Genomic DNA, 23,712 nt, shown 5'->3' on the forward strand with positions numbered 1-23,712 from the left:
TGAATTTTCCCTGAACTGATCAAGACAAGCATGAAAACCTAACCTGATTTTTATGTCTACAAATTCTGTTCAAGCCCCTTCTACTTAATTTTTATGAAGACCCCTTATTTTGCATGCTCTGTGAGATTTTTATTGACTCTACTCAAAGCATGTTTGGGGCTTGGACATTTTCTACCTAAGTACAGTCTTCTGTTTATGTATAATGTGTTTGAATTTTATTTTATTTTATTTTAATGCCAGCACTATGACTTAGTCTTGGATTCTGTGCTTTCCAATGGAGGAAGACGCATCTGAATTGCTCTTTGCAGAAGCCCAAAGTCACATCTGCTGCCGCAGTGCCTGGGGAATACTTGGTGACAACAGCTTGGTCAATGTCTCCATGACACGGACCCCTAGCCACATTGCTTAAACATTTGCATGAACTTGACTTTAAATGTCCTAGCTTGCTTTGCTCAGGAAAAGACACATTAAACAAAGGCACGCTTTGCAGACAGGACACGAGACTGTGGCTTTGTATTCCTTTTGTATTAATGTTTATTGTGAACAGAACCCAGCCTCTCTCTAGATGGCATTTTCTGCTCATGTGTCACAGCGTGACAGGCTCTGAAGGCTGCATCTCCTTCCCATTCTTAGCTCATTACAAGGTGGGGTGAACAGAAGGATGAAGGGTTTTGTGGCTGTGATTTATACATGAGGAACAGAGGTAGATGTTAAGTCCCTCGCCTGATATTTAAATCTAAGGCTACCAGGGAACTAAACAGGAGAAAGAAAATAACAGGTGATGTTATAAACACAGCCAGTATCAAATAAACTTTGAAAGATCTCTCTGGAAATGCTGTTAAAATGCAGCTCAACTCTTTGTTTATTTGGTTGATTTTCTCTGAGGCTGAGGGTGCAAGAAGCAGGAAAATAAATACATCATGTGATGCCTGTGTTGGAGAACTACAGAGAGGCAGGTTAACTGATGAAGTTCAAGTGTCAAGGAGAAAATCCCCTTTGAGCCACTTTAGATCTCGGGAGGTGCCAATCTTCCTGGGCCCTGATATTAAAGTCCTCTTAGTGTGAAACTAGGTCCAGTTGGCAGAAGAGAGCAGCAAATGACATTTTGGAGGCTGGCCTAATCTGATGAACAATTAAATCACATTTCCCTGAAATCTGCCTTTCCAAATATTGTCTGTGCTCATGTCAAGATGGAAAGTCACTTTGTGCAAGCATGTTGGTTTAGAAATGAAATGTCCTCTAACATAAATTGAAGCAATTTCTCTGTTCATCAGGTCACCTTTCTAGAATTCTCCAAGAGTCACCTGCAGCCACAGTCTTCCATTTAAGCATCTGCCCTCACATCCACCCACTCCACTCCCTACCTTTCTTTCTACTTATTGACTCACCAGAATTAGTAACTCATTTTGGTGCTATTTCTGCTGTAGGGTTACCCAAGTTAATATGTATGTAACTGTGGCTGACTCATCATTCACTGGAGTTTGAAACATCAGAAGCAAAGAGTTAAGGGAATGGAGAAGCAGGCAGCAAGGTCATTGCAGTCTCCTACCAAGCAAGCTTTCTTTTCCCTGGGGACTGGGACCAGTTTCCTGTGAAAATGTCAGGTATCATGGAAGTGAGTTCATGAAGGAACTAAGATCAAAATGCTCCAATGTGTTCTTTTAGAAAATGAGAACATTATAGGAGAGATGTGTGCAGTCCTCAGAGAGGAAGGGTTGTTCAGAGGTGTGTGTGCGGTGGTGGTGGGGCAGGTAGATTAATGCAGAAGACTGTCACAGCCTAGGTATTCACTGTAGGGACAAGAGCCACTAAGCCAATTCATCTCAAGACAACCCTGGGAGCATTTGTGGGGAGGTCGGATAGTTAAAATGAGGGTTCATGAATCATTGATATAAGATTTTTTTAAAGTCAGCTTTGCTAACACTGAAATGGAACCATCCAACTTTGTCACTAGAGTGAGCAGTCTCTTAAAGGCCAGTTCCTCTGATGGACTGCATGCTGGGGAGATACCATAACTTGTATCTGAAGCTATATCATGCATATTTTCTCCTACCCAAGCAAAAGTAGAGTCAACTCCTCAGTAAGTAATAAAGTAGTACATGTTTTGTTTAAAAATATCTTTTTAGAGCTCCTGATTCTGGAATGTGGAATAGGTATTTCTCTATTGCTCCCACTAATGATCACTGAAAAAATTGGCTATTATTTAGAAAACAAGGATAAGAATACTGAAAGGTATAGAAATGAAGGCAGACCAACTAGGGACTTTAGCACCCAAGAAATCACACAGTGGTGAATTTCCTGGCTTTTCTGTGTTCTTACATATTTCAGACTGAGAACTCAAGAAGCCAGCATTTCAGAAGTCCCAACAAGTGTAGACAAAATAAGCCATAACCAAAGCCTGCTTTCTCTTGTCAAAGAATCAAGAAAAGTACAGCCAAGCAAGACAGAAATCACTTAGTCAACAGTCATTGGATTGCACATAAAGACCCTAGTTAGTCCCACCCTATCACAAGACAAGGCCAAGTGTGGAGCCTACACTTCCAGCTTCTTGATTCAGAAACGAAGAACCGCAGCACCCTCCTTGGGATGGTGTCAAGGCCCAATAGGGAACTTAGATTTTTCATCTTCACTTGTCTTTAGAGAGACCTGGCTTGTTGTCAGTGGAGGCCATATGGAACTCCTGTGTGTTCACCCCAAAGCAAGCCACTCATTGCAGTAATGAGACACCTCTCCTCCTTTGTACTGGGGTAGTGTCCTAGGAAGCATACCAGAGCCTTCTAGGACACTTTTGTTTTGTTTTACTTACGATGCAGGGAGGCACCATGGTGAATCTAGAGGAAGGAAAGAGGATGTGTGTGTGTGTGTGTGTGTGTGTGTGTGTCGAGAAAAAGATGAGCAAGTGCATGAGCAAGACCAAGTCAGAACTAGAGATGTGTAGAGCAGCATGTAAGAAAAGAACTACACTAACATATGAGGGCTCTTGGAAAATGAATCTAATGAGAAAACTATGCATGGAAATTTTAAAAAAAAAGTGTTCTGTAGCAAAACAAATGAAACATCTGGGTATACTTCCAACAAAATATGCAAAATCTCTATGTGGATCACCACAAAGCTCCTAAAAAAGTCTCAAGGAAGAACTAAACATTTGGAGACACATTCTATGGTCATGGATTGGAAGACTCAATCTAGCCCAGATATCTGTATTTCTTCACTGAATAGACCAACACAGTCTTAATCAAAATCCTATCAATGTGGCCAGCACTGTGGTGTAGCAGGTGCTGACATTCCATATAGACGTTGCTTTGAGTCCTGGCTGCTCCTCTTCCAATCTAGCTCTCTACTCTGGCCTGGGAAGCAGTAGATGGTGGCCCAAGTGCTTGGGCCCCTACCATCCGTATGGGAGAATCAGATGAAGGTCAGGGCTCCTGGCTTCAGATCAGCACAGTTCCAGCTGTTGTGGCCAATTGGGGAGTGAGTCAGCAGATGGAAGACCTCTCTCTTGCTCTCTCACTCTTCCTCTTCTTCTCTGTGTAACTCTTTGAAATAAATAAATCTTCAAAAAATCCTATCAAGATGTTTTACAGTTACCAAACTGATTTTAAAATGTATGTGGGGATGAAGATACCCTGAAGATCCCACTGCCCATAATTGAAGATGAACACACTGGAGGACTGACGTGTCACAGCTTCACTAACTTATGAGACAGCCAATCATGGCAATGTGGGATTAGTGAGTGTCAGAATGGTAACCCCGGAAGAGACCTTCACGAATACAGACTTTTGACAAGAAAGCAAAGTGATACAATGGAGAAAGTCTTCTTAAGAAAGAACACCAGCTTTGTGAAATCTCCATTCCAGGGAGGGCAAAGGACTGTCCAAAGGCAGGTGGCTTTCAATGGAGACAGATGCCTGCGGGTCACCCTGCACATGGCTGACCAGGGGTGGATGGTTCGAGGCCATAGGCACCAGGAAAGTCTCTAGGTGTGCGTTCCCATTAGTAACACTGTTTAGGGCATGCGCCTGGACAGGTGGACTGCCTGCACATCTCTGAGTACACTGTGGTCCACCCAGGAAGCCAGGGCAGAGCAGGGAGCACAGGACAGCCTTGACCTGGACAGGGGCCTTCCCATCCACTTTGGCTGCCCTGTAGCAACCTTGCCTGCAAGCTCATCATCGGGCTCACATCTTCCCCCAGATAAGGAGCAGAAGAAGCAGGTGAAGACTCCAAAATATGGCCTTATGGTTCCCAGGAACAAGAGGACCAGCCCTGAGCACTGGAGAACAGGAGCAGGCTCAGGACTGGCCCATGGCTGTGGCTCTCCAGCCTGGAGAGATGAGTCATCAGCACAGTAGCCACTTGTCACCCTCTATCTTGTCAGCTTCTGGCCTCAGCGTGATTCTGCAAAAAGCACCCTGTGGGGACCAGCGATTCTGAGCCCTTGGGGTCCTGCCACTGACACAGCCATGGCTCATTCAAGAACGGAGTAGAGTGGTCACTCCAAACCAGACTCAACAGCTAGAGAATCCTGGGCCTTCCAGACCCAGGGGAAAATGGCTATGGCCTAACCTGCCCCATTGGGATGACCCAGGTGGCTTCTGATGAACAGGGCCTAGTCGCCTTTTGGAGGTCGTGTGGGTTGAGGAAGAGGCTACAAGTGTCAGGGACCCTTGGAGAACTGGGATGCTCTCTCTGCCCAAGGTAGGGTTCCAGACTCCTTCCCTGTGGAGCCTCCAGGCCAGGAGCCTCTGAGCCAGGAGTCTCTTCTCCCAACGTCAGGGGACACATTCTCCATGCTAATGACCCCTAGTGACAGCATGACCTGGAGAAGCTGAACCCACTGTGACAGCAGCCCAGGAGGCCTGAGCTGCCAGAGGGCATGTGGGCATCTGGCCAGCCAGGTGTGCCACCAGGACAACCTGGACATTCTGGGGCTGCCTCCACCCACTGGCATCCTGGTCTGTGGTCAGAAGTGCCCTGGGGGTCCTCTCACGGGCTCAGGCCATGAGATGCTGGATTGTGAGAAGGGGCAGAGAGGATGGAAGCAAAGAGGGAAGAAGAGTGGGAACCTGGTGCCCACACACCCAGGACAGTGCACAGAGGTGATCATGGGCCTGGTCCCTTGATTGGGCCCACACTCCTGAACTGTCCCAAAGGCCACATGTACCCAGCCATTGCTGCTCCTCCAGTGCTCTCCTGGTCCACGCTGGGCACAGGTCAATCTCAGGAACTGATGGAGCACCCTGAGCCAGGTCTCTGCCTGCATCTGGAGGCTGTGGCACCTCCAGCCTCTTGCAGGGACCCTGTGTGGCAGCTCGGCTCCAGGGGTCACAAAATCAAATACATTCTGAAATAAACAATTTAGTATACAATCAACAAGGGGGCAGAAGTTCCCGGGTTCCCTCACAAAGGCCAGAGGGGTATGTGGCAGCCCACAGGAGCCTGGGTCTGTGTCCTATCTCATCTCCTGCTCTGAGGGTGCCCATAGCAACTGTGGCAGTGGGTTGGATCCTTGGCTGAGATAGGCTAGGGTGAGGCCACTCAGGGAGTGGGAGAGGAGCTCCAGAGAGGAACCTTGTCAATCAGGGAGTCCACTGGGCATAGAGAAGCTAGATTCTGGCCGAGTTGAGCTAGGGTGAGGCTGTTCAGGGAGGTGGAGAGGAGCTCCAGAGAGGAGCCTTGTCCATGGGGGAGGCTGCTGTGCTCAGACAGGCTAGGCTTCTGGCCCGTCTGAGCTGGACACCTGGTGGGCTCTTCTTCCCCTCCAGGTGCCCACACACATCCAGCTCCTCCATGGAATGGGCAGCAAGGAGGCCTCGAGCCAGGGAGGGCACACAGGCCTGGTCTCCCAGTGCAGAGCTGGCTCCTGCAGGCTCCAGCCCGTGAGTGTCCCCAGAGTGCATGGGGCTCCCAAGCAGGGTAGGCGTCTTCAGCCCTGCTCCCAGGGCTGGCACAGCCTGCATGGGCCCGGGATCCAGGGGCTCTGAGGCAGGTGGGGGAAGGGCCCTGAGATCCTGCTGGCCACCCAGCTCCAGGGGCCAGAAATCAGCGCCTTTGACAGGCGGGCTGAGATGTGGGAGGCCCCCCCATTGGGACAGGTCTCCCCTGCTATGCAAGCTCTGTGGGGCCAAGAGGCCCGGGCCACGCAGAGACTCTGAGGGCTTCACAGACAAGGCTGGGGATGAGGGCTCCGGGGAGGCACCCTCTTTAACGGCCTCCCTCATCATGCTCTTCAAAAATCGTCACCAGCAGGAGGAATCACAGGTTTCGCAGCAGCTTTGGCCAGGGAGATGCAGGGCACTCAGCAGCCTGGTCTTTCTCCTCTTCCTCCTCCTCCTCTTCCTCTTACTTCTCCTCCAGGCCGCTGTAGTACTCCTCGTCGTCAGAGTCGGAGTCATCATCTTTGAAGGTCACGTTGAGTTTGGTCAGGGAAGTCCAGCGCTGGAGGGGGCCTAGCTCATCTACCCAGGAGCACTGTGGGCCCGAGAGGCTGGTGGTGCCCCCTGACCCTGAGGCCCCCATGGAGGAGCCTGGGACATGGGGCTGGGTGCTGCTCTTGCCATGACTGCCCTTCTCCTCCTTGGCGTGTTGCTTGAAGTCGGGCTGAACGGCAGATCCGAGAGGACTGGTCCCCTCGGGGACAGAAGCTGAAGCCCATGCTGGCTCCTGGGGAGTTGCAGCAGCGGGGTGGCACCCTTTGCTCTCCTCAATGATGGTCTTGCGCTTGAGGGACACTGATGGGGGAGCGTGCTCCTGAGAGCCAGGTGGCACCTACAGGGCCGGGCTGCCATCTTCCATTGGTTTTGCTGGAAGAACAGATGGGTTTTGCTTCTGTATGGCCACCATCTGGCCTGCAGGGTGCCTGCCCTGACGTGACCCTTGGGGTCCCCATCACTTGGTGTGACGCTCAGGACACCTCCAGCCTTCTGGCCACAAAAGGAAAAGTGCTTGCAGCCTGGGCCATGGGAATGACGGGGACACTTCTGGTTCTTCCTGCAAGGCCCCACATGCTGGACACTCCTTGAGCCCCCCTCCTCACTCTCTCATCTCTGGGGACCGCTGGCACCAACTCAGGACCCCATCACCTACCCCACCTGAAATCCTGGGCCCTAACAGTGCATTGGCTGAGTTACCCGCATCTGAGTCCCTCCTGAATTGTAGGAAGGGAACTGAGCCTAAGATGATGGGGGTGAGAGCTGGGCTGTGGGGCAGACATGGAGTCTGGTTCAGGCCCTCAGGGACAGGGAATGCAGTTTCTAAAGAGGTGGCAGGAGTGCCCTGTGTTATCTGCCCCTGGGCCACTGTGCCTTTCCTGGTGAGATTGGGCTGTCACTGCTTCTGTCCCATGAGCACCAGGGTAGGCAGTACCTAGAAGCACAGTGGGGCCTCCCCAGTGCCTGAACAACCTGCACCTGGGCCCCCACTGCCAGCCTCTAGAGCTGGGACAGACCCATCTCTGCTCTTCATGGGGACCCAGGCGCTCAGGTCCTTGATGGCAGCAGCAGCAGCAGGGACGAGTACGGGGACCCCTGCCCACCAGAGCCCAGAGGCCAGTGCTGCTCCGGATCCCACTGACTTCTGTTGGCCCAAGGCTAGGACTGCAGAGCCCACACTCAGCTGCACTTGGGTTCTGCCGTGGGGGCCCCCAGCGCCTGCCTCTGCACCCACCCTGCTCACAGGAGTGGACTCAGCCCCCACAACTGGGCTCAGGGCACCTGGGCCTTCCAGGGGTCCTCAGATGGCTGAAGGAGATCCAGTGCCAGCTGGACCATCCCGCAGGAGGATCCAGGGAAGCTGCCCGAGGCCCCACCAGGCCATGCTGTCAGAAGCTCCTGAAAGCAGAACTGCTGAGCCTGGGGAGGTCAAGGAGGACTAGGAAGAGGTGAGACCCTGGGCAGGGCTGCCAGGGCTGGCACTCCCACTACTGACTCCCCCAAGGGAGCATGGGACGGGGCCGTGTGCTGGACTCACCTTCGGGAGGCAGGAGGCACTGGAGCTTCCCCAGCTCACGCATGGAGGCCTGCAGCTGCCTGATGACCGCATCCTCGCTCAGTGACCAGGCCTGCTTCAGGGTCACCTGCAGGAACTCCCGGATGTGGTCCCTGGACATCTTCAGCAGGCGCTCTAGACATGGGGGCGGGCATCAGGCTAGGTGGAGCCCTAGGGATGGTGCAGCCACCATGGCTGCTCCAATCCTTGTTCCTGCTCCAAACCCTGACCCTGGCCCTGTCCCCCACTTGCTGGCCCTGAGGCTCAGCCTCAGCTTGGACCACCCCCAGCAGGACAGGGCCTGCCTGGTCTGCACAGCAGGCTCCCTCTTGTGTCTGCTGGGCCTGGGGAAGCTCAGCCCTGCTCAGAGTCACAGGACACCAGGTCAAGAGAGCCAGGCACTGGGAAAGGAACACATGCAGGAACTCCTGGATGTGGTCCCGGGGCATCTTCAACACGGGCTCTGGACATGGTGGTGGGTGTCAGGCTGGGAGGCGTCATAGGGATGGTGCAGCCATGGTGGCTGCTCCATCCCTGTCCCTGCACCAGACATGGTCTGCAGACCCCCTTGGACACCCATGAGTGTCAAGCCCTAGAGGAGACTGATCAGGGGCCACTTTTCCTGGGCAATGACCTTGGCCACTTCTCCCAGTGGACTTTGGAGTTTTTGGGGTTGGAAATGAAATGGGATTTGCAATGCCCCCTAAGCTGACCAAGAACTCAGAAAACTCGTCCCTCCCCCAGGTTCTGCTCACCCAGGCCAAGTATGAGACCCCCCCAAGTCCTCCATCCCCAGCACCATGGCCTCTGATGGCCCTGAGGACTTACTTCGATGGACCTTGAGGACAGTGTATGCCATGATGGTGAGTACGTGCGTGCCCTCAAGGATGTAGATGTCCCACATCCTAAGTGCCAGGGGGAACGGCAACTGGGGACAGAGGCATTGGAGGACCCCGTGTGTCAGGGCCTCAGCAGGGCCCACAGTGGGTGAGTGTGCAGTGTTACAGGGCATCCTAGCTGTGCCCTAGAAGCCCAGAGAGAAAGAGCACCAAGACCTATCCAGGACCCCGGAGCCACCCAGACTGCTCTGCACACTTTGAAAGCCACACTGGAGATGCCAGACACACCAGGGACCTGGGGGATGGGTCAGCCCTTGGGCTGTGCTGACACCAGCCTCTGCCACTGGGGGTCCATGAATCTCCTGCCTCTCACTGCAGGGCTCTGGCCTTTGCCAGGCTCTCAGGATGGGTCCTGGTGGGACCTGTCCCCTCCTTGCTGTCCCTGAGGCTCAGCCTCAGCTTGGACCACCCTCAGCAGGACAGGGCCTGCCTGGTCTGCACAGCAGGCTCCCTCCTGTGTCTGTTGGGGCTGGGGGAGCTCAGAGTCAGAGGCCACCAGGTCAACAGAGCCAGGTACTGGGGCAGGAGCTTCCCTGGGCAAGGGGTCCCCGGGGCACTTACCCCATCCAGGAAGCCCTGGATGCACCAGTGCACGGTGTAGTCCTCCAGGTACACACCCTCCTTCTCCTAAGAAGAGGCAGAGGGGACTCAGGGCCCAGGGCCCAGGGCCCAGGCCTGACTCCCTCTAATCTGTGCCCTGTGGCAGAGCCCCTGGGTGCAGGAAGCCCAGCAGCAGGTACATCCCCTCTCCCAGCCATGCAGATTCCTGAAGGGACACAGGTCCCTCAGTCCACTCTGCCCTGGGGACAGCGTTTCCCTTCAATCTACGCAAACTCTGGGGGACCAAGTGCAGGAAATCAAACCAGCACCCAAGCTGCCGCAGTCTCCAGTAACGAAGAAAAGCCTTGGTGAGGACGTAGCTTCCCCTGGCCCAGGAAGCAGTCAGGACCCCTCTCTGTCCTCCCCTGCCTGAACGCAGAGCCCCGAGAGGAGAAAGGAGATGTTTACTTACCAGGTGTTTCTCCAGGGAGAGGAGCACGCGATGCATGATATCTCTCAGGTGGTGCTGGAATCGCTCCAGTTTTGGGGAGTCTGGTGTGTAGAAATCTGAGTAATAGCAACCCCCCAGCCCTCATTCAGGGTGTATTCCCAAGAAAGCTGGAGAGCCAAAGGCTTGGGGTGGGGTCTTTCTGAACACGGAGGGTCAGGGGAGGCTCTAACAGGCAGGGGAGCATCAGGGGAAGGGGGGTACAGCTGACAGCCCAGGGCAGTGTGCCTTAGTTGACTGCTGGGCTGACTGCAGTCACACTGGGTGCCTAAGGGCCATCTGGTCACTTGAGGTGTGGAGGGGTCACCATAGAATGGATGCTCCTTCTGCAGGTGTGTGGCTCACTGGGTGGAAGTCTCGGTAGAGAGATGTAAAGCAGTAAGGCCAGTACGGACCTAAGGGTCATTTGTCAAAGACAAGGCACAGGACCTTTGTGTGATGGGAAGTGAGGGGTATGGCTTGGTATTGGGCCCTCTGCCGGCCCTGGCTTCTAAGGAAGTATTCTGAGGGAGACTGCCCTATGCACGCAGCAGCCAGCGAGGGACAATGTCCCAGTCACTTGTCTGCATGCCCATCCCTGCACTTGCACGGACCACGCCCACCACACCCATCACCCACCATGCATCATCGCGTGCTGGCTGTCCTCCATGAGCTGGACTAGGGCCCAGAAAGCATCCTCTTCACTCAGCCACATCAGCAGCAGGGCTGCCACATGGCTTAGGCCTTGGCTGTAGCCCAATTCCTGGAAGAACACAAAACACATCAGAGGGACTTCCCCAGCTGGGATGATCTCACATGGCAAAGGTGACCTCTCCTGGGAGGGCTGAGCGTTACTACCAGGCCCCACTGCTGCCCCTTGGGTGTCAGGATCTCAGGGACTGGAGCACATGCCAGCTCTCAAAGTTCCTGGAGAGAATCCTGCAGGGACTGAGCGCAGCCTGTGCAGGGTTAAGAAGAGGTATGAGCCCCACCCCAGATGTCAGGAAGGGGAAGACTGTTGTGGGAGTGCAGACTGCACACCCGTGATGGCCTCTGGAGCTCTCTGCTGCACAGGTGCCCTGCTGGGCCCCACTGCAGATGTGAGGAAGAAGCACCATAGTAAGGCCTGCCTGGGCCAGAACAGAGCCCAGCCCAGGAGAAGGCTTCCGTTCTGCCCCCAGAATTGAGGTTGGGGCCAAGGAGGCCATGAGCCTGAACTCTACCCCTCAGTCTCTGCCTTGTGGATTAGAGAGGCCCCCTCAACACAGGCTGGGATCTCTGTGGCCAAGGGTGCCCTGCAGGGACTGCCGGGATAGCACCTGCGATATGATCCCAGAATATTCACGGGGTTGTACATCGAATATGTGAGGAGCACCTCGAATAAGGAGCGTTGTCTGGAAGAGAAAGGACAGAGGCTATCCGTGTGGCTCTGCCTAACACAGCCTGACAGCTACACGCAGGGCCCGTGATACTCTGCTCATGAGCAGTGACATCATCAGGGCACCTGCGTGTTGTCCACCGTGTGGGTGAGTGCTGCCTGCAGGGACACTAACATCTCCCATGGTGCAGTCACGTGCAGTTTCATTTCCCCAGGTGGGTGTTCATTGCACAGGTGAGCGTCCCACTGTGGGAGGTGCAGTCCCGTGGGTCTAAGCTGTGGAGAGTCAGCCTCCCATGCACGTTCATTCTGGTAGGGAGCAGCTCCTGTGGCCTATGTGTTCCCCATGAGCCTCTGTGGCCAAACTCCCCACCTCCCCCAGCCCGTGGCCACCACTGCCCTGTTGTGTGTCCCAGGGTTTGGCCTCTTGCAGACGTCCTGTGAGTGGATCACAGCACGTGTATCCTTTGAGGGACGCGTCCTCTCTTAGCAGAATGCACCTGAGATGCATCCAGGTGAGCCCAGGGCCGAGTCTCGTCCTGCCTCTCACTGAATCCCATTCTCGGATTCAGCTGTGACACGGGTTGCTTATCCGTGTCCCCACTGAGCATCATGCAGGCTAGTCCTGTGTCCAGTGACTGTGAACACAACCCTGAATCTTGCGTGAGGGTTTTCTGTGCACTCAGCTGTTCTGGTGGTTGTTTACATGTGCGTGTGTGCTGGGGGTTCGTGTGGAATGTGTGTGTTTCTCATTGTGAGAAATGGCCCTGGGTGCTGCCGGGGGCCTGGGCGCTGTGCTCTGTTCCTGCAATGAACCAGAGTGGTGCTCACCTCACATTGTCCCCAGCACCCGGGGTCCTCAGTGGTCTTAGTTCCCCCATTCTCACAGCTGTGCACTGGTGCCCCGTTGTGCTTTAGGTGCTAAGTGTGTGTTCATGCGTTGAGTAGAATTGTGTGTGCCGTCATGCAGGGGCCCTCCTGAGCCTTGGCCCATGTCAGGGCAGGGAACCCTGATTTGCTTTCTTGTTATTTAGATTTACAAACTTCATTTTATATATTTTGTAAATACTGTCTCCCCTTGTGTTCCTTTTCATTTCATTCTCACCAAAGTGTCTTTGGGAAAGCAAACTGTTCAGTATAAATAGAAGGCCATGGATCCATTTTTTTCTGTCCTAGAGCAATTACGCTTTAGGTTTGAGCCCAAGTCTCTCCTAGGACCCCATGTGTACCAGGACCCTTGTACCTCCCTCCCCCGGGACCCCTGCAGCCCAGAGGCCTCACTTGGCTCCGTATCGCTCTCGAAACATGATGTGACTTCTGAACGTGCGTGCTACCTCTTCATCGATCTGTTGGACTTGATCTGAGCACAACCTGGCCCGTTCCTTCATCTCCTGCAGGGCAGGGCCGAGGGGGAGGGGGCAGCCTCAGGATGAGCCAACCCCCACTGCCACACAAGCACCCCAAATCCACATCAGCCCTTCTGGTTGGCAGGGAGAGTTTTTCTGGGGGCAGCTCATTCCCCTGATCCAGGGAAGGTCAGGGGTTCCCCACTCACCTTAGGGCCCACGCCACCCCCAGTGCCCAGCAGAGGGGCCACTGCGGACCCGCTACAGTCAGCCTGAGGCCAGGGCCTCTGCCAATGTCCTTCTGTGCTACCTCTGCCTTCCCAGAGCAGGAGAGACTGAATCAGGCCTCCGAGCCTCCTCACTGGGCTCTCAGGCCCCACAGGACAGGAGTCAGCCTCACCCTGACCAGTCTTCAGGGCTGCCCCCTGCAGGAGAGCCCCAGCTCCATCAAGAGAGTGGACACCCTTCTTGGACTTGGAGCTGGCCCCAGGGGCAGCCCCCACTTGAAGACTTGGGGGAGGGCGGGGCTGGTGGCTCAGTTGCTCCTTGCTCCCTGATGTCAGCCAGGGAGGTGACAGTCAGCCCGGGGCCAGCCCTCTGATGGATCAGCCCTCATTCCCAGAAGCAGTTGAGAGCTGACTCTGATGGATGGAACCAGCAGGCCAGGTGGGGGCTGGGTGAGCTGAGGCCAGGCCAGGCATGAGAAGGCCCAGGTGAGGGCAGGGCCCGGTGAGCATAAGAAACACGCAAGCAGGTGTGGGGAGGGCCGTTTGGGACAGAGCCAGCTGAGGGCCCTAGCTCACAGGACTTCCACCTCATTCCAGGCCTTCTCTATGCATTCAGAACCCAGCACAATGGCACTGGGCAGTCCTGGGCCTAGAGGCAAGGCGGAACCACAGGGATGAGGGCTGTGGCCCTGACCGGATCCTTGTGTCCAGGCCCATTTGTGTGTGGGGAGACATGGAGGAGGCCTCTGGGGAGACATGGATGAGGCAGAGGGGAGGGCCGGGTGGGGGCCCCAACCAAATGACCACTCCTCCTTGGCATTACTTGTCCACCACGCGGGAGCCTCGGGCTCCTGACCAGGCCTGAGCAGGTTGGGCTGCCTCGGGTTGCGTGCAGAGCCATACCTCGAATTTGCCAGGGTTCTGGGCCTTCCTGGTATCCACGGAGAGCATCATGGCCCACACCTTGCCGCGCACCTGGGTGGGGATGCCTTTCTCAATTCTCCGGTGGAACTACAGGAGAGAGGAGGGTCTGGTGAGACCCGCCTCAGGCCCTCTGTCAGGGGGAGCGCAGGGTGATACAGCAGGAAGGGGAGCCCTGGGCTCTGTGCTGTGTCCCCAGATCTGCCTGGACCTGGGCCTCCTGACCCAACAGTGAGAGGGGGGCCGAGGGCTCAGTGCAGTCTCTGTTGTGTGCTCACTGCCCCCACAGGGCACCAGGAACTGTGCCTGCCCTGCATCTGGGAGTGGCCCTGGGGGAGACTTTGGATCTTCTGCGACAGTGTCCTGGGTGTAAGGGCATTGGGCTGAGATGACCTGTGTCCTTTCAGGGCAGGACAGTTGTGTCTGAGAGGCACAGCGATGGGCACCATCCATTGTAGCTCCACCCCCAGTGGTCCCCAGGGGCCCTCAGGTCCAGGCACCTTCTCGCTGCTGCGGTACTTGGTGAAATTTCGCAGCATCTTGTTCCATTTTTGCAGTCGGCGGCCCTCCTGATGTTTACACTGGGAATGGAGACAGGATGGTGTGAGCCCAGCAGTGTCCTCTGGAGAGGCCACAGATGCAGCTCAGGAGCCTGTGGACAACTCAGCTGGGAGGAGCCAGCAAAGGGGCAGACCACAGCACCCAGACCTTCCAACTAGGGGAGCCTCAGGGGCTTGGGCTCTGCCCACAGGACAAGCCATCCTCAAGCCAGTCCCATCTCATCCAGCAAGTGGGCCATAGTGGCCCACAGGCGGGGACCCCAGAGCTGCAGGCCTACACTGGGGCATGTGGGCCTCAACAGATCTCCTGGGGACTGCTGTCCCTGGAGGACCATATGGCACTCCCCTAACCACTGCCCATACCCAGAGGCCTGCTAGTTCTGCCTCCTAGTTGAAGAGTCCATGGCCAAGGTCAGCTTACCCCTTGCATTGCCAGGCATCCAGGCCTGGGTGGCTTCTGCTTACTGAAAGGCAAGAGAGACAACACCATGAGAATGGGCACTGAACCTCGCACGGTCCACTTCCCAGCAAGGCTGGGACAGGACCTGTGTCCTCCTCACCCTGCTGAGGCACAGCCCAGGGCACAGAGAAGTGCAGGGAGGGGGCAGCCATGCTGCAGGCAGACACCCAGCAGGGGCTGGACTGTGAGCACAGGGAGCCCAGGGCCAGGCAGGAGCCCTTGCTGCCAGTGCTGTGAGTGTGCAGCTGGGGCTCAAGGCACCTGGGACCACCACACCCCCAGGGTCCCCTGCACCCACCCTCCCCACCATGTACTGGCCACCTGAGTTGCCTGATTCCCACCTCACCCTCCTCTGTCAGCCCGAACTGTGGCCATCTCTCCACCACTCGGCTCCTGCTTTTTCTCCAGGTTCTGGCACAACATGGAGGCAGAAACCCCTATACCCGAGCTAAGTTGGGCTACTGAGTCACGCCAGAGATGGCCTGAGATGGATCCATGCCTCTAGGTCACCGGAGCCCACCTTCCAGCCATGGGGCCTCTCTCTCTGACATCTGTGGGAACAGCCTCCAAGTCTGCCTCCTGCCCCCAGGCCCACTCCTCCCAGCATAGACCCAGGGGCCGGGCCCTCCGCTGCAAACCCCTCTGCCCTGGTCTGTACTGGGGAAGCCTGCAGGCAGGTTCGGAGCCTTGAGGTCACACCCCTGGCCGTCCCTCAGGCCAGTTCTTTAAGCCTTTAGCTTGGCTCCTGAGACCCAAGTACCTCCTGGACAACTGCCCACCTTCTAGGATGGTGCTCCAACCCTGTGGACATAGCTCTGGAATGCTGATGGCCTGGTTGTGTCCCCTAGGAGCAGGGCAGGACCCTCAAGCCACCCCCTCTACTTAGCATGAACAGAGGCCTCAGAAGCAGAGTGCCCCGTGTTTGCCCCATGTCCAGCTCTGTCTCTGCCTACAGTTTTTTTTTTTTTTTTGACAGGCAGAGTGGACAGTGAGAGAGAGAGACAGAGAGAAAGGTCTTCCTTTTGCCGTTGGTTCACCCTCCAATGGCTGCTGTGGCCAGCGCGCTGCAGCCAGCGCACTGCGCTGATCCGATGGCAGGAGCCAGGTGCTTATCCTGGTCTCCCATGGGGTGCAGGGCCCAAGGACTTGGGCCATCCTCCACTGCACTCCCTGGCCACAGCAGAGAGCTGGCCTGGAAGAGTGGCAACCGGGACAGAATCCGGTGCCCCGACTGGGACTAGAACCCAGTGTGCCGGCACCGCAAGGCAGAGGATTAGCCTAGTGAGCCGTGGCACCGGCCCCTGCCTTCAGTTTTGATTCACTCACTGGGTCATCAGCTCTGGCCACACGCTGACCAGTGCCTGTACTGTGACAACAGATTGGATCAAGGAGGGGGCCTGGGGACAGGTGTGCTACCTAATGGCAGGGTTTCTGACCCTGGTCCCTCCCCTGGGTGTATCATAGTGCAATGGACTCACTGCAGGAATCTAAGTTTGTCTGGGACGAGCGCTCCACTCTCATCATCCTCTTCTCCCAGATGAAACTGGGCCTCTTTATGGGGACCCTGCAGGGAGAGTGGACCCAGGTGAGAAGCCTGGGTCTCAGTCACTGGGGGACCTGAGCCACCCTCCCCATGTCCCCAGGGAGGCAGGGTCTGGCTCTCACAGGCACAGTACTTGAGGCAGGGCCCCACCTCCTCCCCCAGCACCCTGGCCCGTACCTGCTCATGTTTCATGATGATCGCTGCTTGCTCCTGGCCCCTGCTGGACCTCAGGGTGTCCATATCCAATCTGTAAGACACACACACTTGTGCGCTAGCACAGGGAGCCCACGGGAACTGCTGCCCTGAGGGCTGTCCCCCTGGTCAGAGGGGGGACAGTCACACAGCCAGGTGGGCGGGTACCTGGTGGTCGGGTCCCAGGAGGATGACTTGTGCAGAGCACAGGGACTAGGGATGGTTGGGGAAGGACAGCCCCCACATTGTCTCCCCTGCCCTCAGAAAGGATGCTCCTCCCCCAGCCTGGCATCCATGTGTACTCCAGGGAGTCCAAGTCTAAGGGTCTCCCTGGCCTGCTCCCAGCCCCCGCATCTCTAGGGCTCTCAGAGGTGGACTCACTGCCCCACCTGACACCAGCTGATCTGACACAGACTCACACCAAGGCCCATTCGACACTGATGCCCAGCAGAATGGGAGGAATGAGACGACTGTATACACGCTTTGCACACAGGGGCCCACTGAGAGCTCAGCCACATCACTCATGGAACCTGGCATGGGAGACCAGTGCCACCCACCTGGCGTGACCTTCCCCACGTCACAGGTCATGCAGAGAGCAAGTCCCACGCACCTCCATCGAGAATCCATTCAATTCTATCAAATGTGCCTCCTGCCTACACTACCAACAGCTGGTCAGTTGGGCAGTAGATGCATTACTGACCACTGGTTGCCGACAACCCAGAGTGCACAGTTCTCACTGACTGTGACATAATGGGGCTGCCAGCCAATCCCAAGTGATGCACAGCTGTGGCATGGGTCAGGGTCCTCATATCGGCTTCATCAAAAGTCACCAAAAATGGAGCCTGTGTTCTCCCTAGGCCCGAGGTGAAGAGGGCAGGGCTCTGGCAGAACTGCCCCAGAACCAGGGGTGCCAGGGCCTTCTGCCGCCTGCCATAACGGTCCCAAGTCCCAGGCAACCTGCACCTTCTGCCCCTCCTTTATTCCTCTGCAATGTTATTGCAGCACAACTGTGAAGGTCTCTATTTGAACACTAGGTGGCACAGCGAGCCCCACATAGACCTGTTCCCACACTCGGGGGCTGCCCCTGCAATGACCTGAATGGAGACTCCCAGGGCTGCAGCCTCCTGTCCTACCACAGGCCCCACCCCAGCACTCCCAACCCCTGCTAACCCCCCCTGCTCTGTTCCAGCCCCTCTTCCCAGGAGTTGTAGGAGGTGGACACGGGGTCCTCCTGGGATGGAGGGCAGGGAAGCCACCCGCTGAGCACCACCTGCATAGGACCTCAAGCCAGTGTGGCCGACTGTCCAGAGCAGGAGCCAGGGCCCTGTCCTGACACTGACCAGGGCTTCAGGCACAGAGCGCTGAGAACTCCTGGGCACCAGCTCCTGAGCCGCATGCTGGTAACACCTGGCTGTCTTCTACTGTGGGGTGCGCATGTATTTCTCTATGCATCATACATGTGTGCCCAAGATGGGTGTGCTCCAGGCCTCCCCTGGGACTAGAAGCTCCGTGCCTGAAGCACCCGGTCCTTGTCACTGTCACCTCATGGCATGCAGGCTACCCCTCATGGCATGCAGGCCCTCAACTCCACACCGAATGTATGAGAATGCCATGTTTTTCAATTTATTGGTATTTATTTGCATTCTACTGTTTGCTAGCAAGTCTGCAGGGCAGGGAGACTAAAGAGAAACTGCCCATGTCCGTGACCTTCAGGTGATGAGGCAAGCAAGGTTGCTGTGAGGACTAGAAAGAAACTGACAGGCAGGACAACGCCATGGCCGCGTGGCTTTAAGGGGTGCAGGGAGGCCTCCTGCCCCCGTGTCTGGGGAGAAGTTTCTCCAGGGGTTGGTGAGTGCTGCGTCAAGGTAGGGCAGGACAGCAGAGGGGGACACCTGCATGGGTTCCTGGGCACAGGAGGGGCTCCTTACAATGAGGAAGTGGAACAGAGAGTGCTGTGGTGCATGTGCAGGGGATGGGGACGCTGGACTCTGTGGTACCGGGCAGGCTGCAGATGAGACTTGGGTTGTCACTGCCCTGACCATGATGGGGTGAGCAGGAGAGGCTGTCCTGGGGCCTGAGGCAGGGCAGGGAGGGGCTGGAGACAGGTGCATCTTTTTTTCCTTATCCACCTCCAGGGTCCTGACAGAGGAGATGGCCAACAGGTGGGATCGTCACCTGACAGTAGGGGACAGAAGCCACGTTGCAGAGGTGAGTTCATCCCTCTCCCCGGGCGTCCTCCATGCTGGGCCAGGTTGGCAGGGGCTGTGCAGCCAGCTGCCTTGTCACCCAGAGCAGGATTCATCCAGGAGCCTCCTGAACCCATCAGCCTGGGGCCATCGTCTCAGCCTTACCAGTGAGTACTGTACTGAGGGCAACAGGAGTTCTTGAAGGAGTGTAGATTCCTGCCTTGCCATGGGGCTGTGCCCACTGCAAGCCCACCTCCACTGTACCAAAGCAGCCCAGCAAGGCTTGGTGGGAAAATGGGGGGACACTTGGTGCCATCTCAGTGTAGCCTGCATGCCATGAGGTGACAGTGACAAGGACCGGGTGCTTCAGGCGTGGAGCTTCTAGTCCCGGGGGAGGCCTGGAGCACACCCATCTTGGGCACACACGTGTGATGCACACAGAGAAATACATGCGCACCCCACAGTAGAAGACAGCTCCCCCTCCCCGGAGTAGGCAGTGAGGAAGCAGCAGGAAGGCAGCCTAAGCTGGAACCCTTGAGGCTGGGCCAACCCTGCTGGGGTCCCTGGGCTCTGCAGAGCCCGTGGTGACCATGAGCAGCCCAGGGGCTGGAAGGGCTGAGCTGCTGCTGGCAGTGACCCCTGCATCCCTCAGGGGTGTGTGTCCCGGAGAACAGCACCCCGGGGAGCTGCGGGCCTGTGACTGTTCCTGACCAATGCGTGCTGTCCCTGTCCTTATGGTCAGCAGCAGCTCGGTGTTACCAGCATGCGGCTCAGGAGCTGGTGCCCAGGAGTTCTCAGTGCTCTGTGACTGAAGCCCTGGTCAGTGTCAGAACAGGGCCCTGGCTCCTGCTCTGGAAAGTCTGGGCCACACCGGCTTGAGGTCCTATGCAGGTGGTGCTCAGCGGGCGGCTCCCCTGCCCTCCATCCCAGGAGGACCCCCTGTGTCCACCTCCTACAACTCCTGGGAAGAGGGGCTGGAACAGAGCAGGGGGGGTTAGCAGGGGTTGGGAGTGCTGGGGTGGGGCCTGTGGTAGGACAGGAGGCTGCAGCCCTGGGAGTCTCCGTTCAGGTCATTGCAGGGGGAGCCCCGAGTGTGGGGACCTCAGGAAGAAGGACTGGTCATGATGGGGCTCCCTGTGCCACCTTGTGTTCATAGAAAAAGGCCTTCACAGTTGTGCTGCAATAACATTGCAGAGGAATAAAGGAGGGGCAGAAGGTGCAGGTTGCCTGGGACTTGGGACCGTTATGGCAGGCGGCAGAAGGCCCTGGCACCCCTGGTTCTGGGGCAGTTCTGCCAGAGCCCTGCCCTCTTCACCTGGGCCCTGGGGAGAACACAGGCCCCACTTCTGGTGACCTCAGCCAGGGCTGAGGACCCTGACCCATGCCACAACAGAGCCACTTGGGATTGACTGGCAGGCTTCTGTGATGTTACGGTCACTGAGGATGCGCACTCTGGGCTGGGAGGCGACTAGTGTCCAGTAGTGCATCTACTGCCCAACTGACCAGCTGTTGGTAGCGTAGGCAGGAGGCACATTTGATAGAATTGAATGGATTCTCGACGGATGTGAGTGGGACTGGATCTCTGCATGACCTGTGACGTGGGGAAGGTCACGCCAGGTGGGTGGCACTGGTCTCCCATGCCAGGTTCCATGAGTGATGTGGCTGAGCTCTCAGTGGGCCCCTGTGTGCAAAGCATGTATACAGTCATCCCATTCCTCCCGCTGTGCTGGGCATCAGTGTCGAATGGGCCTTGGTGTGATTCTGTGTCAGACACGGGTTCAAAACTAGGTGTCAGATCAGCTGGTATTAGGTGGGGCAGTGAGTTCGCCTCTGAGAGCCCCAGAGATGCGGGGACTGGGAGCGGGCCAGGGAGACCCTTAGACTTGGACTCCCTGGAGTACACATGGATGCCAGGCTGGGGGAGGAGCATCCTTTCTGAGGGCAGGGGAGACAATGTGGGGGCTGTCCTTCCCCAACCATCCCTAGTCCCTGTGCTCTGCATAAGTCATCCTCCTGGGACCCAGCTGACCAGGGGGACAGCCCTCAGGGCAGCAGTTCCCGAGGGCTCCCTGTGCTGGCTCACATGTGCATGTGTGTATTACAGATTGGATATGGACACCTTGAGGTCCGGCAGAGCCCCGGAGCGAGCAGTGATCATCATGAAGTATGAGAAGGTATCGGCCTGGGTGCTGGGGGAGGACGTGGGACCCTGCCTCAAGTACTGTGCCTGTGAGAGCCAGACCCCACCTCCCTGGGGACAAGGGGAGAGGGGGCAGGCTGCTCAGGTCCCCCAGTGACTGACACCCGGGCTTCTCATCTGGGTCCCCTCTCGGCTGCAGGGACACCAAGGAGCGGCACTGTTGGAGCCTGAAGAAGAGGACAATGAAGGCGGCTGAATTGTCCCAGACAGGCTTCGGTTCCTGCAGTGAGTCCTCCACACCCCAGCCCACCCCAAGGCAGGGACTGGGGTCAGAAACCCCAACATGAGGTGCCACACCTGTCCCCAGGCCCCCATCTTGAGCCCAGCTGTGGTCACAGGCAGGCACTGGTCAGCAGTTAGCCAGAGCCTAGTGTCCCTGTGACTGAGGACTACAGGCAGGGACAGAGCTGGACGTGGGGCAACCACTGGGTACTCTTACTCTGAGGTCTCTGTTTCTGTTAAGTAGAGGGGGTGGTTTCAGGGTCCCCATGCTCCCAGGCAACACAGCCTGGCCATCAGCATTCCAGAGCTGCGGCCACAGGGTTGGGGCACCAGCCTGGCATCTGGCAGTTGTCCAGGAGGTGCCTGGGTCTAGGGTCCAGGCTCAAGGCTTTTGAAGACCTAGTCTGAGGGATGGCCAGGGGTGTGGTCTCTGAGGCTCTGAACCTGCTTGTGGGTTCCCATAGTACAGACCACAGGGAGGCTGCAGCTGAGGGCCCTGCCCCCGGGTCTGTGCTTGGAGGAGTGGGGCCTGGGGGCAGGAGGCAGACTTGGAGGCTGTTCCCACAGTTGTCGGGGAGAGAGGCCCCATGGCTGGCAGGTGGGCTCCAGTGACCTAGGGGGATGGAGCCATCTCGGGCCATCTTTGGCATGACTCAGCAGCCCACCTTAGCATGAGGATAGGGGTTTCCGGCTCATGCTGTGCCAGAACTTGGAGAATAACAGGAGCAGAGTGGTGGAGAGATGGCCACAGTCTGGGCTGACAGAGGAGGGGTAGGTGTGGAGCCAGCACCTCAGGCTGCCAGTGCACAGGGGAGGGGGGGGCAGGGGGGAACCCTGGGAGGTGTGGTGGTCCCAGGTGCCTGGAGCCCCAGGTGCACACTCACAGCACTGAGCATCTCTCAGGCAGGCCACCTGGACTCAGTTCCAGGGTGACTTCTTGGGGAGAGTTGATGTGGGGACACTGCTCCGTCCCCCCGGGCAGCCTGGCCCTGCTCAGGACAGCAACCCCCAACCGCTGTGGGGGTGCTGCCACACACCCAGGAAGGTGGACCTCTGACAGGCCTGGAGACCCCCACTGGCAGCAAGGGCCCCTGCCTGGCCCTGGGCTCCCTGTGCTCATGGTCACCAGCCCCTCCCTTCCCGTCTCAGTCCCCTAGGCTGAGAAGTTGAGGCTGGTACTTCCCTGGCCCATTAGGGAGGTAGAGGTGCTGGTTGTGGTCCTGTCCTCACCTCTCCACCTCCCTTGCTTTCCAGTGAGCAGAAGTTGCCCCAAGACAGCACCCTGGGGGCAAAGGTAAGGACAAGTCCTTGGCCATGGGCCAGTCATCTGGGAAGCAGAGCTGGGTGGAGGGGGCATGTGGGGCTCGGCAATGGTTAGTGGGAGTACCATAAGGCCCTGTGATGGAATACTTACATGGCACCTGCTAACATCTTAACATACTTGCCTGTGCCAGAACTGAGCCACAGCTCAGGGGCATCTGCCTGTCGGCCGCCCTGACTTATTGGCATGCTAGGGAGTGACCTGGCTGGAGCTCAGGGCTCTGCCTTTACAACAGGGCAGCTCGGATCAGAGGCCAGGCTGCCGACTCTCCCCAGACAGAATATCTGGGGCTCACGGTCTGTGCCTTTTCTGGCTCCTTCCTTTGAGCACACACAGAGCTCCTGAGCTGCATCTGAGAGCCACTCTCAGAGCCTGAAGCTGGGCTCATGCCATCCTATCTCATTTTTCAGTGTAAACAGGTGCGCAGGATCCAGAAATGGATCAAGATGATAAAGAACCACAGCAAATATTGTGGCAGCGAGAAGGTACCGTGGAGCTGAGGGCCCCTCGGGAACACTGAGAGCTGAGTTGGGGCTTGAGCAGTGCCCATTCCTGTGCCAGGCACCACCTGCCTCTCAAATGCCCAGGGGCAACTGTCCAGCCCTTAGAGACACAGGTCATCTGCACCCCTTCCCCATACACACAGGACACTGTCCTGGTAGAAAATCTGAAGTCACTGCTGAAGACAATCCCGGATGCAGGGCAGGTTTCCAGGTGCCCTGTAGGGGGCAGTCAGTGCAGGGCAGAGCCGGTGCCCCTGAGCCCTTGGCCCCCAGTCACTGTGGGTCATAAGGCCCCCATCTGGGCAGATCCTCCCTCTGCCAATACACAGGGAGCCCCTGGCTTCTCCCTCCTGCTGTCTCACCCTGCAGTCCCTCCCTGAACGGCCATGTTCACCACTCACCAGAGCCTCCTCTCTCCTGTAGTTTCAGCACAGAATTTATAAGGGGATCCCTGCCCAGGTGCGCGGGAAGGTGTGGGCCGTGATGCTGGAGGTGGACAAGAAGAAGGCCCAGAATCTGGGCAAATACGCGGTACGGCTCTGCACTCAGCCCAAGGGGGCTCAAGCTGCTCGGGTCTGGTTAGGAGCCTGAGTCTCCGTGGAGGACCGTCCCTCACTTTGCCCTCGGGAGCCTCCTCCCCATCCTGCCTTCCTCTCTCTAGATCCTAGTCAGTGCCTCCTCCACGTCTCCTCAGACTCAGCTGGGACTGGACATGTATGTTTTGTGCCAGAGGCTTTAACC

General features: G+C 56.9%; 1 long non-coding RNA gene across 8 annotated transcripts in view; it reads left to right on the forward strand.

The window, feature by feature from the left end:
- Window positions 1-23,526, forward strand: part of LOC149122106 (uncharacterized) — a 159,225-nt gene extending 135,699 nt beyond the window's left edge. For 4 of the 8 annotated variants that reach the window (XR_016221091.1, XR_016221088.1, XR_016221089.1 and 1 more), the window contains 8 exons: window positions 241-7,879; window positions 8,731-8,849; window positions 18,675-18,747; window positions 20,830-20,899; window positions 21,065-21,150; window positions 22,402-22,441; window positions 22,879-22,953; window positions 23,395-23,521. This is a non-coding gene — a long non-coding RNA (uncharacterized LOC149122106). Of the gene's footprint in view, window positions 1-240; window positions 7,880-8,730; window positions 8,850-18,674; window positions 18,748-20,829; window positions 20,900-21,064; window positions 21,151-22,401; window positions 22,442-22,878; window positions 22,954-23,394 lie in introns of all 8 variants that reach the window. The other 4 variants (XR_016221095.1, XR_016221093.1, XR_016221090.1 and 1 more) reach the window with 4 other exon arrangements.
- Window positions 23,527-23,712: the final 186 nt, after the last annotated feature.

The sequence above is a fragment of the Oryctolagus cuniculus genome, chromosome 15 (assembly GCF_051225735.1).
Source record: "Oryctolagus cuniculus isolate XC-2025 breed Fujian yellow rabbit chromosome 15, ASM5122573v1, whole genome shotgun sequence".
NCBI lineage: Eukaryota > Metazoa > Chordata > Mammalia > Lagomorpha > Leporidae > Oryctolagus > Oryctolagus cuniculus.